The sequence below is a fragment of the Mustela erminea genome, chromosome 15, assembly GCF_009829155.1.
Source record: "Mustela erminea isolate mMusErm1 chromosome 15, mMusErm1.Pri, whole genome shotgun sequence".
Lineage (NCBI taxonomy): Eukaryota > Metazoa > Chordata > Mammalia > Carnivora > Mustelidae > Mustela > Mustela erminea.
In genome coordinates, this window is record NC_045628.1 from 45,438,790 (window position 1) to 45,454,339 (window position 15,550).

The 15,550-nt window shown below is 40.4% G+C and overlaps 1 pseudogene; it reads left to right on the forward strand.

Moving 5' to 3' along the window:
• Positions 1-351: 351 nt before the first annotated feature.
• Positions 352-1,845, forward strand: LOC116574075 (annotated as a pseudogene).
• The last annotated feature ends 13,705 nt before the right edge of the window (positions 1,846-15,550 follow it).

The window sequence follows — 15,550 nt, forward strand, 5'->3', positions numbered from 1 at the left end:
CTGCTTCTCCCTCTATCTCTGCCTGCCTCTCTGCCTACTTGTGATTTCTGTCTGTCAAATAAATAAATAAATAAAATCTTAAAAACAAAACAAAAAACATTCTTTCCTTTAAACCTCTAATTATACAGCAGGGAGGCACAGAGGCATGGCATCTGTGGAGCCCAGTTCAGGGCCACAGTCACACACAGCGGCCACAGCTGATAGACTGAGTCCCAGACAGCCCCACTGGGAACAACCACCCCACTTCTGTGTGTTCTGGTGGAAAAAACCACCCCACCCCCGCCAAACCCCCAGGAAGAGCAGTCTGAGCCCAGGACACCACAGGAGCAATGCGCAGCTGCGGTCGCCTTCATGGCCCGCTCGCCGGTGCCTGTCCAAGGTCCCGGGATGTAGAATAATACAGCCGATCCAGAAGCACTTTTCACCTTAGAACACACTGGGAAAGCCTCCTTTGGAGAAGTTTTCAAAGGATTTGATAACTGCACCCAGCAAGTGGTTGCTATTAAAATCATAGACCTTGAGGAACCCAAAGATCAAACTGAAGACATTCAGCAGGAAGTAACTTGAGTCAGTGTGACAGCTCATGTGTAACAAAATACTGTGGATCATATTTAAAGCATTCAAACTTATGGAAAATAATGAAATACCTGGGCGGTGGTTGTTCAGCACTGGGTCCATTTCAGGAGTTCCAGATTGCCATATCATGCTAAAGGAAATCTGCGTTCAAAGAAGAAAATTCACCGAGACACAAAAGCCGCCAACGCCTTGCTGTCAGAACAAGATGATAAACTTGCTGACTTTGGAGTTACTGGCCAGCTGAGAGATACATGTATTTAAAAGACTACTCTTGCTGGAACACAATTTTGGATGGCTCCTGAAGGGGAGCCAACAGGGAGGGGGCTGACGACTCAAAAGCTGACATTTGGTCATTGGGAATTACTGTTATTGAAATAGCCAAGGGAGGGCCACCTAACTCTGAAATGCATTCAATGAGAGTTCTGTATCTTATTCCAAAAAACGGTCCTCCAACTCTTGTTGGAGACTTTACTAAGTCCTTCAAGGAGTTTATTGACGCTTGCTTGAACAAAGATCCATCATTTCGTCCTGCAGCTAAAGAATTTCTTGAAACATAAATTCATTGTGGAAAAATTCAAAGAGGATTCTTTTTTAAAGATTTTTATTTACTTATTTGACAGAGAGAGATGGAGATAGCAACAGAGATAGTGAGGGAGAGCAGGAGCAGGGTGGAGAGGGAGAAGCAGGCTCCCCACTGAGCAGGGAGACCAAAGGGGGTCTCTATCCCAGGACCTTGAGATCGTGACCTGAGTCGAAAGCAGGCACTTAATGACTGAGCCCTCCCCCAGGCACGCCTCAATGAAGACTTCTTATCTGACCAAACTGATAGCTCAATTTAAGAGATGGAAGGCAGAACAGGACAGTGATGATGAAATTGATTCTGGGGGCTCTGGTTTGGAATCCACCAACAGAGAAAATAATACTCCTCCTAAATGGAGCTTTACCATCGTGTGAAAGAAAGCCCAATCCAAAGAAACCACAGAATGGGGCAGAACAAAATCTTGTGCAAACCCTGAGCTGTTTGTCTATGATAATCACACCTTCGTTTGCTCAACTTGAAAAGTGGGTTGAGGATAACACTAGCAGGAATCAAGCAATTGAAGAACTCGAGAACAGTATTGCTGTGGCAATGGCATCACAGATAAAATAGTAAAGAAATTAATTGAAAAATTTTGAAAATGTTCAGTAGATGAATCCCCCAAAGGAACTTATTATTGGCTTCTATTGCATACGGAACCAGAGAAACCCACCACAGTTACTTCAGGCTAAAAGTGACTATTGGTGGGGAGGTGGAAACAAGTCATACCTTTTTAAAAGAGAGGCTTTTCATAAACTCTTGGAAACGAGACCTAGAAAAGTATTGACTCTTTCACCAAGTTCAGATGATCTCCCGGGCAGCTCAGTGACAATCACATTTGAGAGCCATATGTTTGAAATATTTATAGGCAACAGAGGTACCCCTTGGTATGAAGTATTAACCTTCTCTTTTAGAAGAGGCAATTAACCCTATTTGACATGAGTGGAAATTTAAAGCAATACTAATTAGCCATGGATGGGGTTTTTGACAATACTAAGGGAATTAGCCAGGCTTCATTTTTAAAATCCTCAACTCATATCTCATATTATATGCTTGGATTTGGGGAGCTTAAACAAAGCTGAAAATCATGTAATTAAATACCTGATTGACAGGAATGAGTATAACTCACACCAGCATATTTTTGACATGGGGATGAAATGTCCTATAAACTATTGGTACATTTTTGTTTTTCATAATCATCTAGTACATAAGCATCATGTGTTCATTTTTGAAAGACTATTGCAATTAACACTTTCTCATTCATATGAAAATAACCATAGTACAGGCTGATTTCTGCTCCTGCAAAGTTAAATTAGACCGTACAGTTAATTTTCAGTTATGGTACTGTTACATGGGTAATACCTTTTCTTTTTTAATTCCTGTATAAATATTATGCCTGCCTAGGTCCTGAACTGGGCCTACATTTCAATAGTTGTAGAATTATTGTTGTAGTTTTTACAGTTAATATTTTATTGTTTGGATTTGCACAGTTTTGTTTTTATACAGAAGTCATTTTTAAAGATCTGAATAATTGCCAAATATCAGAAGAAAAGTGTTCTTCAAGTAAAGAACACAGTTTTTTGTCAAAGGGCCATTACCTCCTCTTTTTCTGTAATAATATGGACACTTGAATAAGTTGTGGTTGTGTCCTATGCCAAGATATTTCTTTTCATTGGTGCCTATACTGTAACAATTACTTTTAACACATTGTATTTTGAAGTAATGGTTTAGTTAAAATGTTCACCTGTTATGTAACTGGAACTCAATTATATTTTATAATTTATAGATATCTGGAAACAATTTTGCAACTTATATTATGGGTTAAATAAATGTTTTTCTAAAAGTAAAAGCCACAAATTTATAAATTGATTATCTGAAACTTTTTTTTTTATTATTTGAAACTTTACAACACAGCTGCATCATGGATAGAAATTGTATTGCTTATTCATTATTAGATTATTAGTCCTGTAAACTGTTTCTAGGTGAATCACACTCCATTGTTTTGATGGGGTTTAAAAATAAATATATACATTTTTTTAAACCCATAATCAAAAATTTGTTATTTTAGTTTTTAATTTCTAAACAAATACTGGGAAGGATTAACACAGGAAAGAAAGACATAACTGTTGGTTTTCACCCAGATCCTTTGTACTATTAACATCTCTGTCTTCAAATAACATGGTGCTAGCTAGCTTAAGAAAAGCAAGGGAGGGTCGGGCAGTCTCTCATATCTATACACAGAGGTACTCCTCATCTCAGATACTACAGAGATGTAGAAACCCAGCCACTCCCTTTTTCATATATCTTGTTGCCTCTTCTCTCTTGCTGCAGATGGGTTTTTCTATCCTAAGTCTGTGGAAAGCAAAAGGCCACTCCTGATCTACATCTCTGTCCATGAAATCAGCCAAATTCCAAATCTAAGTTTGTTAGAAAGTACTTTGCTTGGCCCAGCTTGAGTTGAGCACTTCCAGTCCCATCAGGATAACCCAGCTGACAACGCTGCCAGGGGGTAGGGCAAGTTTCAGAAAAGAGAAAAAGGTGCTGGTCAAACTAATAACAGCTTCCCAGCACCCCCTTCCCAGAGCCTGTGCCCCCTGACACAGCAGTGACACAGATGAGCTGGGCCAGCTGGTACCAGTCAGCAAGAGTCGGTTCTACCCATCGCTTCCCAACTCCATATTCAATGATGTTATATGGCTAGCTTGAAATCAACCACGGTAGGAATATTGATACCACACAAACTGGCAAATGCTGTAAATCAGAGATGATTTTTCAGAGTTTCTTTACCAGCACAACACTGTCACCTAAGTCTTCATAATTTGTGATGTCGGAGACAGTCACATTCACATCTACTGGCACGCTGTGAAACTCAACAGAGAGCTTGAGTGTCCTTTTCCTCACAAGTTCATTCCTCTAGAAGGTGCCTAGTAGATCGTTCACTGAGATATGTTTATATGCTTAAGAAAAAAAATAAAGCAAGACTCGTGCATCAGCATGGGTCAAATGCTGCACATCTCTGATTCCACACAAAGCCTTGTTTCCTGCTATACTTAGTACAGGGACAGGCCTAGGTAAGAGGGGTCCCCCAAATCAGCCACATTCTTGGTAAAAATAGAAAAGTAACAAAAGGAGAACTCTAGGGCAGAAGGTGAGAAGAAATAGCAGAAAGAATTTACAAGAACACTTATTGGAATACAGCAAGTACTCAATATGCATTTCAGAAAGGAGGAAGAGAAGAAGGGAAGTGGAAAAGCAGTGGAGCTAAAGGGACAAGAGGGATAAAGGGAGGATGGAAAATGTAAAAGGAAATAACGAGCCATCCATCAAAGGAGACGATCCTCCACTGAGAGTACAGACAAAAGACAGGTTAATTGATAAATACAAAAGCATTCATTCAACAAATCATATAAAGCACTGAACCTGGGACAGGGTTGGCCATACAACAGTTCTGAAGACATGGTCCCTGCTCAGGTGTTGTGCAATTTAGTGGAAGAAAGATTTAAATCATCATTTCAGTATCAGTCCATGCTATGATTAGTTGACCATAGAGTGGTGAGGGAAACCACAGAAAAGCTTCTACCCCAAATGTGGGAGTCAGAAAAGACCTCCCAGAAGGGGTGCATATAAACCAAGCCCCAAAGAACACATAAAAGCTTCACAAGTGAATAGGCTGAAACAAAAGACGTTTCAGATGGAGGGAAAATGAATAAAGTGGGTAAGGAGATGAATAGAAATAGGCAATCACGAGTCTGAAGAAGTACAGACTGGCTGAGTACAGTGCGCAAGAGAGTAAACTGGTGATACACACCACACCAGATCGTGAGGACTTCGCAGGCATACTTGGAATTGAGACTTTAAGGACAAAGGGGAGTTACTTAGGGGGTCTAAGGAAGAGAATGCTTTAGAAAAATCATTCAAATTTGTTTACTTCTCTTCTTCACCGCCACCGATTTTTTTCTCTCATTAGGATTGACACTACAACCCTGCTGGTCTCCCTGCCTCCCGTCTGTCCCACCTCTAAACTATTCCCCAGGGAGACGAGGGAGGCCAGCTGGTAGTTGTAACATCAGTGCTGTTGAGAGAGAAGCATTGTGGTGGTAAATAAAAGAAGTGGGGCTATTCGAGAGCTATTTGGGAGGTAAAGTCAGCAGGATCTGATGATTACCAGGCCTTGGGGGATGAAGGAGGCAGGCATTAAAAGAGACTCGCAGGGGATACCTGGGTAGCTCAGTGGGTTAAGCGTCTGCCTTCAGCTCAGGTCATGATCTCAGGGTCCCGGGATCGAGCCCCACATCAGGCTCTCTGCTCAGCGGCAAGCCTGCTTCCCCCCTCTCTCTGCCTGCCTCTCTGTCTACTTGTGATCTCTGTCTGTCAAATAAATAAATAAAATTTTTTAAAATAAAAAAATAAAAGAGACTCACAGATTCCTGACTCGGGCAGGTGGATGGATGGTGGTGCTATTGACAATAAGGAAGAAATAAAAGAAAACAGGTTTAGAGGAGTATACCAGGAGTTTGATTTTGAGGTGCTGTGGGGCATCCTGACAGAGATGTATAGACGCAGTTAATTAACAAAGCATGAGAGGGATTACTGTGATTTACAATTTTTTACATGTTGGGTTTAGAGAGGGTCAATAACATCGCTTTTCCCCATCCAAGCTGGCAATCAAATGAAACATGGGCATGCACAAAAGAAGCAAAATATCACCTTTGAGTATAGATAAATGCTTGTGTGAAAGGACTTCAACCCAAAATGGAACCAGAGGATATAAAATGGAGAATCTCAAACAGGTGCCTTCAGAAAAACAGAACTCAAGAACCAAGTGACTGGGGGCACCTGGATGGCTCAGTTGGTTAAGTGTCTGCTTTCAGCTCAGGTCATGATCCCAGAGTCCTGCCTCCAGCTCACATTGAGCCATGCATCAGGGCTCCCTGCTCAGTGGGGAGTCTGTGTCCCCCTTTCCCTCTGCCCCTCCCCACAGTTCGTGTGTGTGCGCATGCACATATGTGTACTCTCTCTCTCTCAAATAAATAAAATCTTAAAAAAAAAAAAAAAAAAAGAACCAAGAGACTGATTTACATTGAGTGCCTGATTTATAGAAGACCAAGACTTATCTCTTGATCTCTGGACATCTGCCAGGAATCTTTCTACATCTTCAAGCCAATGAACTTACTGCTTAGACTCTGACCAGACTTCCTCCTCTTTGCATTCCTTGCCCATAAATACTGCGTACCCCCAACCCTCCACAGTTTGACCTGTAGCTTGTTATAGCATGGGCTACCCAAATTGCAATTCCTCTGCTATTCCCAAGTAAACTTAATTTCTGGTAGTTTTACTTTATCTCCGTTTACCTCTTTATTTAGATTGACATTTGGGAAACTTACATTTCTAATATTTCCTTTCTGATTTAGAGAGACTATGGTAGTCAGCCTCCAAGATGGCCCCCAATCACCCCTGCCACCTGGCACTCATGTCCTTTTAAAACCCTCTCACACACTGAATAGGGCTGAACTGTATGACTAATAGAATGCTATGAAAATGGCAAATATGATTTCTGAGGCTGGGTTGTAAAAGATGCTACAACGTCTATCTTGTTCTCTTTTGGATCTCTCACTCTGGGGGAAGCCAGTTGCCATGTCATTAAGTTATTCAAGTAGCCCTAAAGAGATTCATACATGGTAAGGGACTGAGAGGTCCTGCCAATAGCCATGAGGGGGAGCCATCTTGGAAGCAGATCCTCCAAGTCAAGCCACCAGATGACTTAGGTCCCAACCAAGCATCACCCAGAGATCATATGTCTAGGTGATGTTTTTCATCTGCCCATGAGGATTATCTCGGTCACAGAGCTCTGAAGGGCAGCAACATCTTAGAGTCTTCTTTATAACTCTAATGTTTATCTTATCTGATCTATGGTTACCAGATGTTTTGTGCAGTTTCATGGGGTATCAAAGCAGGCAGGATCTGTTTGGCTAAAAATCTGCTCATTTATTAGGGCTCTGTTTAAAACAATTGGATGTGTAAAAGATTAAGTTTATTGCTAGTGTTAAGTGGTCGCATACTGCTGTGAAGAAGAAAACGTATGGGGCCAATATTTGGAAGCCATCTTTGGCTCATTTAGATAACTAATTCTCACAAGTCTCCAGAGAACCCTGATGCCTTGGTTTGCCAAAGAATGGCTGACCTAGAGGAAAAAATAATATATGCTTCTTGTGAGCAGTGTCAGGGTGGCTTTAAAAAGAAGGGGGGGGTTCAGTTTCTTCTTCCAAGTTGGCATATCAAATAAAGTCTCTTTTTCTGAAGAGAAGTAAAAAGGGAAGAAGAGGGAGATTATTGTAATGGGATTTCTATCCACAAAGAAGGAAATACTAGGACTGAGGAATAACTGTTCTTTCCCCATGAAGATACCCTGCAAGATGATGATTTTACATCCTAAGAAACATATTTTCTATGGGGGCTTTTTGTTGTTCTTGTGCTTGTTGTTGAGAAGAAAAAGCTTAAATGAGAACTTCCTGTTTTTCTCTAAGCAGGAAGCAGTTTCATTACCCTGACAAATAGCAGCACTTTGCCTGTAAGTGATACAAGCTGTTTATATATCCTTACCTTAATTAGTAATCTCTGACTAAAAATGATTATCTCATAAGTGTTCTTAACAGAGTTTCTTTAAAGAATTCGAAGAAATACATCTATTTTCAGTGTTGTAAAAGGTATAGAAATTGTGACAACCTTGAAAATAAAACAGCCAGTTACTTTAACAGCAAAATGGGTTTATTCCTGAATAGCAGAGGAATTGCAATTCAGAACAAGAAAGCTATGGTGAACCATAGGCAAGCCCAAAAAACAAAGGAGAGGAACCCGCCTTTATAGAGGAAAGGGGAGAGTTAGGAAGGGCTGTAACAAACAAAAAGTCCCTTGGAGTAACCTGGGAATAGGAAACATAGTGACTTTTCATTGGGTGATTTGTGACAGTCTCTCATTGGTTGGGCTATTGCTGGGCAAGAAGAAAATCTTCCTCCTGCTGGGGTAGTAGAGTAGGGTTTTTCCTGTTGGGATCTGCAAACAGCTCCAACCAACGGTAGGTCTGTGAGAGCTTCCCCCTTCTGACTGCCCAACTCCATTTTAAATTAGGTTTTCTTTGTTTGGTTTCACAGTTGAGATCTAATATTGACGCTGTTAACCTCTGGTCAGTTTTTAGTTTCTTTCATTTCTCCTTTACAACATCATGTCCCCATAATCATCCATTCATTCAACCATTAATTTATTCATCAAATCTGAATAAATGTATTCTATGCATTAAGAATGGTCCTGGGGGATTTGAGATGATAGTTGTTGAAGCCAGAACCGGGAATTAAATTAAATAGCAAACAAAAATGATTTTTTTTTTTAAATGAACAAGAACCCCTATAGAACATTTCGTTCCTGGATGTTTTGACACATTGGTCTCAGCTGTTTTCTTCCTTCTCCTTCCATTCACATTTAGGGAAATTCATACTAAACTGGCACAAAAAATTCAGGGAAAGGACAACAGAAGTACAAACCTAACAAAAAAAATCTCCACCTTGAGATTTAATGAATAGAATTGTGTCACTTTACACGGGAGTTTTAATGACAGATGCTGAATCTTTGGTAGGTATTGCACATCTCCCTTCTAGCTCCAGCCTCTTCATTCTGTCAGTGTTGATACCATTTGCATAAGTACCTGTCATTATCCCCTATCAAGTGCCTCCTTTCCAACCTTGAACGTTTCTTCTTGATTCATTATAATTAAAGAGCTAATGTAGCCATTCAAGTTCACATTGTCAATGACCATGTAATCATCTTCCCTAGTGGCCAGAATTCCTTTCTTTTTATGAGGTTACAATTAAATTCCTTCCAGCCATAAGGTCAAAAGAATCTGGAACAGTTAGCCTTCCCAGTGACTAATTTCACACCTGTGACTCTGATACGTATAAAATAAGACCTCTTAAATGGAAGGTGTCAAATTAAGAAATAATATACTTTTGACTACACCTCAACTGAAGTCAATTAGACGTAAAAATTAAAGACTGTGGATTCTTTTCCTGTTACTGGAAGTGATGCTTGACACTCCACTTATCAATTTAAGACACATCTGTGTCCCTTAGAAATGTTAAAGTAATTTGTAAATTGGAAGGGAATTAAAATGGCCCATAGCCTGGGGAATACGGGCCAGCAGATTAAGATAATGTTCACATGTCTATTCCATATAATAACTTGTCTGTTTCTCCGTGTTTTTCCCTTCTCGATATTAGCTTAAGTTCTTCTAAAATGGATTTTGTTACTTTTCCTGCTACTGAGACCCTTTGTATTTTATTAAAAAAAAAATTCTGATTATTAGATCACCATGCATGGCTAAATGACATGAACAGATTTAGTCTCTGTCTTGCAAGATGTAACACTGACCATCAATGCCTCTCTTTTTGCTGTCATCTTGAAATCTGTTATAGATCTTCATCTTCATTTATAACTACCAGTGATTCTCAGTTTAACTCTCACACACAAAGTCCTCCCCAACTCCTTATGCCTTTATCTTCCTCTTTCCTCCAAGACAGGAGTTGTTTTCAGCAGTGAGGCTCTTTACTGGAAGCCTTGTGGCTCTAACTTCAGATGAAAGTCACAGTCAACTCCCCATCATTATATGTCAAAGGGACTCCCCAGAAGAAATATGTCTATGGCAACCATCGGGCTCCTGTCTACAAGGCTCAAAAGGGCTCCTGGAATGTGTGGAGTGTGACCCACAATCAGCAACCTCCACACTCTGCAGTTCAGCTGCCTTGAGAATCCAAGAAGTCAAAGTGAACATCTCATCAGGAATACAGGCAGATGACCTTCATTCAAAAACATTTAGGTGAGGACTCTGTGACCTGAAGAGCAAACAAGTTTCAACTTCTGTGGTTCTTGAAGTTGCTGGTGTCAGAGCAAAAATAACTGTTATTGTCTATCTATTGTTGCTTGTGCCCAGATCCCATTTGCTCTTCTTTTGAGATATATCTATATCTACATTTATACATGCCTTGATTTCCCTCCAAGTAACCATGCCTTCCCTCCTCTCAGCCCATATGCTTTAGATAACATTTTACATGCTGTAGAGTCAGTGCATGCGCCCAACTGTGGAGATAATGGACTGAGAAATATGAAATCTTATTCCATTTCTCTAGAACAAAGAGAGAGATGTGTTCTAAGAATAGGGCCAAAACAAAGGAAGCCAAGTCCAGAACTAGAGGAGAGAAAAAGAGGATTCTGGGGTAGAGTCCCTTCACCAAGATAAATGTGAAACCAAACCTACTTGCAATAACTGAATTCTTCATTCATGTTTTCATTGAAAAATATTTATGAAGTCTTTTTATGTATGTTGTCCTCTGCTACAGCCAGAGATACAGTGTAGTTCTGGATTTCAATTACATATAAAAGGGCTGGGGTGCCTGGGTGGCTCAGTGGGTTAAGCCGCTGCCTTCGGCTCAGGTCATGATCTCAGGGTCCTGGGATCGAGTCCCACATCGGGCTCTCTGCTCAGCAGGGAGCCTGCTTCCTCCTCTCTCTCTCTGCCTGCCTCTCTGCCTACTTGTAATCTCTCTCTGTCAAATACATATAAAAGGGCAATGACCAATCAGTGTGACAGGTGCTGAGACATGACAGGGTCACATGGGGTGCACCTAGATCACTCAACAGAGGTCATCTGTGTCCTAGAGGAAGAAGAGTTTGAGGTCTTTGGTTGAATTTTTAAAGTAGACTCTGATACTGTAGATAATACCACATGTCAATGAGCCATCCCAGCCTCCGACCTCTCAATTCTTTGACCTATTCCCAGATAGCAATCTTCTCCATCTGGCCATTCTTTGACATAATACATCATGAGTTTACTTGGTACTTCTGTACCTTAAAAAAAAAAAAAAAATGAGCCGAACACCCCACTCCCCGAGCACCATTTAAATTATCCCAATTCTTCCACTCAGAGCTTCCTTCAAACAATACACTCCCCTCCCATTATCATACTCTATCTTCAGGGTTTCCCTACCCCGCTACAAACCTTAGATCCTTACTTTAGCCCTCACCAGTGTCTTCCTTTACTTCATTTTCCTTCAGTCTCACCAACTTGGCACATCACTTATCATATTCCATTTGAATTGCCTATTCAGTACTTTATATTCTTTGTGAAACTATAGTCTCTAAGAAGCAGGGGCTTCATAATTGCCATGGGATCCCCGCACTTAGCATCATTGTGCTTTACAAACAGCCAACAGTTAAAAACTCATCCACCCAAAACATATCTCTGACAAACTACTATGGACAGACATCATGCTGAATATCTAGAATTTGATGATCTGAAAACAGGAACTCAGCCCTGCCCTCCCAGAGCTTATAGTTTAGTGGGTATGAGAGTAAGGTGTTGGCCACACTGCACTGAGCTGGACAAGTCCCAGAAATCCAGGGAGCAACCAACAGCAGAGTGGGGTTGACTGCAGAGAACTTGCAATTCAAAGAATCAGCTGCCAAGTAGACAACTCCCTGACAAATACATGATAAATACTTCTTTTCCAAATATATTGAGGAAGCTGACCTTGAAGTGGGAAACTTTGACACTGTTACATATGTACTAAGAATTGACCAAAAATCATAAAAGTGATAAGTAAGTCTTGATATGTTTCCTTGACAACAGGGCTAAGGGAGTGAAATCACATAAGGAGGTGGTAACTCTTTTTAAAACTGTCCTGTTAATGTGGAATCATTTTCAGCAAGTCCTACTGAGCACATGCATTATGTCTTCCCCTGGGATTTTCCTGGCCCATGCCTCTCAAGGATCCATAAACACTGAACGCTAATAACAGAAAAGGAAAATAGAACACGCCAGATGAAGTTTTTAGACAATAGTAAACTGAGAGAATATGCAAAAGCCTCAAAAAACAAACAAAACAGAAGAAAAATTACAAATGGCAGTCATATGGATCCAAACAATAAAAAAAAAAAATCCAAATCTCAAGTTTACAAATTAATATACTTAGGGAATAAGCATACATTACCAAAGAGAAAATACTAGAATGAAAATTGCAGAGTAACAAACACTAAATTAGGTAAAAATTTAAAATACAAAAGGGTAGGAGCACCTGGATGGTTCAGTCAGTAGATATGAGACTTTTGATATCAGGGTCATGAGTTAAAGCCCCACACCGGGTGTGAAGCCTACTTAAAAAATAAAAATAAAACACAATATGAAAGGATAACCATAGGCTAACTTCAAGTCCAGGGGCCCAGGGTCGGGGGGGGGGGAATAAATATATATATATATATATATATATATATATATATATATATATATATACCCTGTGATCAAAACAGGATACATTAGTAGGGTCCTTCATGGGAAAAGGATGCTCTTAAATGTGAATCTGGGCAGAATTCACTGTCAAATGAGGTCACAAAATTAAGTGCTAGTTGAGTTCTATTAAAAAAAAAATGAGAGAGTTTCTCAGGGATTCTAGGGAAAGCTAAAACTCTCTGTACTGAGGAGTAGTTAGTTCAATGTAGAGGAAAATGATCGAACTTCAAAACTCAAGATACACAAGAGCAAGGACTAAAGAAATATAAAGGAATTTAAGGACATGAATACCCACAGTTTAGTCAGGATTCAGATCAAGCTGGAGGGCTTATCTTGACTAATACACAGAAAAAGTCTCAAAGATCAAAAAAGGAGAAATATTAGATATTTATGTAAAGTATAGATAGATCCTATTGTTACCAGAGCCCCAGAGTGCAAGAACACCTGGCCTGTGGCATCCCAAATAGACTAGGCTGGGCCTCTCACTGCTAATGAAATGTTAAGATGGAAAGACAAGGGGTGGTGAAACAAGAAAGGATTTTATTTCAATGAGACCTACCCCAGGAAGACAGCAGAGTAGTGTCCCAAGAACTGCTGAGAATACTTCTAAGTTTATTTAGGGAAAATGCAAGACAAAGATTGGTAAACAGCAAAAGTCAGGTTGATCACTGTCTTGGGGTCAATCACGTGGGGTCTTGCTGACTTCTGGGCAGTCATTATTGCCTACAGGAGTAGTTTTGGTTCCCATATCATGGGATATTTGCCATGTCCCCTACCTGAATTAACAGAGAAGCTGGAGGGAAAAACAAAGCCATTGAGAGGAACAGGTTGGGGATGCCTAGTTGGCTGAGTGGGTAGTGTGTGTGAATTTTGTTCTTGAGGGTCTGAGTTCAAGCCCCACTTTGAGCATAGAGCTTACTTGAAAAATAAATAAAATATATTTAAAAGCTATTGTTTTTTTAAAAAGAGGTATAAGTAGAAGGCAAATTGGAGTTAGCTCAATGACTGGGTCCTTCTTCACTATTTGTTCTGTTTCTCTGGAGAACACTAACAAATCCAGCAATCATCCTTTCTGTTGTTTATGACTCCTTAAGTCAATCTCTCTCTCTCTTTCTCTGTCTCTCAGCTTATTTAATTATCCAATAATCCAGGGCTGCCCTGCTGCCCAGGTCAGAGGATGAGCTGGACAGTAGCAACTTGATCTTTGTCTTCCCTCTGCCAGTCTTTCTAGTTGTTGAGCAGCATCTCTTCTTCTAGTGTGAACAGCTCAGATAAATCTTCAGCCTACAAAGTTTTGCATGATCCCTGGCCTGAGACACCTATGCTAACTCACTTTCGATCGGCTGGTTTTAGCACTCAAGATCTTGTGTCCTGAGAGACCCCTCAGTACCAGGAAAACTGGGATAGTTGGTGATACTACCCAACACATTGTGTCCAAAGACCTCTCCTCATACAGAATCCTGATAAAGGGGGATCTCTGGGGCTCACATGTTGGGGTGTGGGAGCTGAGGGGACTTCCTCAGCCACTGAAGAATCAACAGCCACATTCTTGCAGCAGAGCCTAAGTGAACAAAGTATTACCTCATAAGAAATGTGCTAAGCTGGTGAGAACATGCTGTTTCTCCTTCTGGGATCTGGTTTTGAATAGGATTATGGAATAAAAGAAGAAAGGGAAAGAATTTGTCCCAACACTCACAGTTAATTAGACAACCATACCAATTTAGTTTTGTAATGAAACAGATATTTTCTGCAACTGAAAGACAAGTGGTGAGGCAAAGCATCTGCTTAATGATGTGCAGAGCTGTAAGTCTGACTTTAGTGTTTAAAATGAAAGGCAACCACCTAGCCACAAAGTGTAATTCATTAACATTAAACTGGTCAGATTCCATTAATGTGAACTCCCAACCAATGCAGAAATAAGATGGGTATTAGCTAAGCCTTGTTAATCACTTAGGTATGTGGGGATTTTCAACATAAAAGCATCTGTTGCTGTTGGATCTGATTACTAACTTAGCACAGAAAAGGCTGAAACCCAAGCACCTTCAGAGGGAAAAGGTAACCAGAAGCCATGAAATCTGTCCTTTGGAAGCCTGAACAATCCAAGAAACCCAAAGTAATACAGAATTTAGGGACACCAGGGTTGCTCAGTCAGTTAAGCGATGGACTCTTAATTTTTGGCCCAAGTCATGATCTCATGGGATTGAGCTCCACATTGGGCTTCGTGCTCAGCAAGGAGTCTGCTTAAAGATTCTCTCTCTGCCCTTCCCCTTGTATGCATGCATGTGCTCTCTCATTCTTTCTCTAAAATAAATTTTAAAAAACGTGTAAAAAACAAAAACAAACATAAAATTCAGAATGCACTTGAAAGCTAAATACTCTAATGAGTGGGAAGCCTCTTTAAGGAGCAGGTGGACCTCCAAGTTCCCACTTCCCAGTCTATGTAGTTAGTCATTCCCCTTATGCTCTCTCCTGAGGAGAACAAATGCTTACTCTTGAGAGGAACTGTATCAGAGCCACCTTAGACTCAAGGACACTTCATACAGTGGAGTGCTGAGGCAGAGTGATTCATTGAAAGACTCTATAGAGAATTATTGAGAAGCTCGAGGACCCCTGCTCTTCGCCTGCCCAGCCCTAGACCACCAGCAGCCAGACTCATACAGCTAGAAGTCTTCCCTGAAAACCTGAACTTTAGAAGTAAGATCTACGGATATTGATATTTCAGAATTCCAAAGGAAAACTCCAATGTGCCCTATAAGCTCATGGCAAACCCACCAGTCAGTCAGCCCTGACCTTGCATACAGAGCATAGAGAGCTTCCAAGCAGCATCTTCATACTTTACTGGAAGTAGCAAAAACAGCCTATGATCACCAAGTGTTTGAGGAAATCCTCTAACATTCAGGAGACCAAAATAAAAATATAAAATAAAGAATTCCAAAAACCAAACTCAGTGAAGGAGCAGAAGAAAAATTTAAAGAACAGAGAAAGCTCATTTTTTTTTTTTTTTAATCTACAGAAGAGACAGAAAATAAAGCCAGGAAATCTCTGTGAAAGCAGAACAAAAATATATA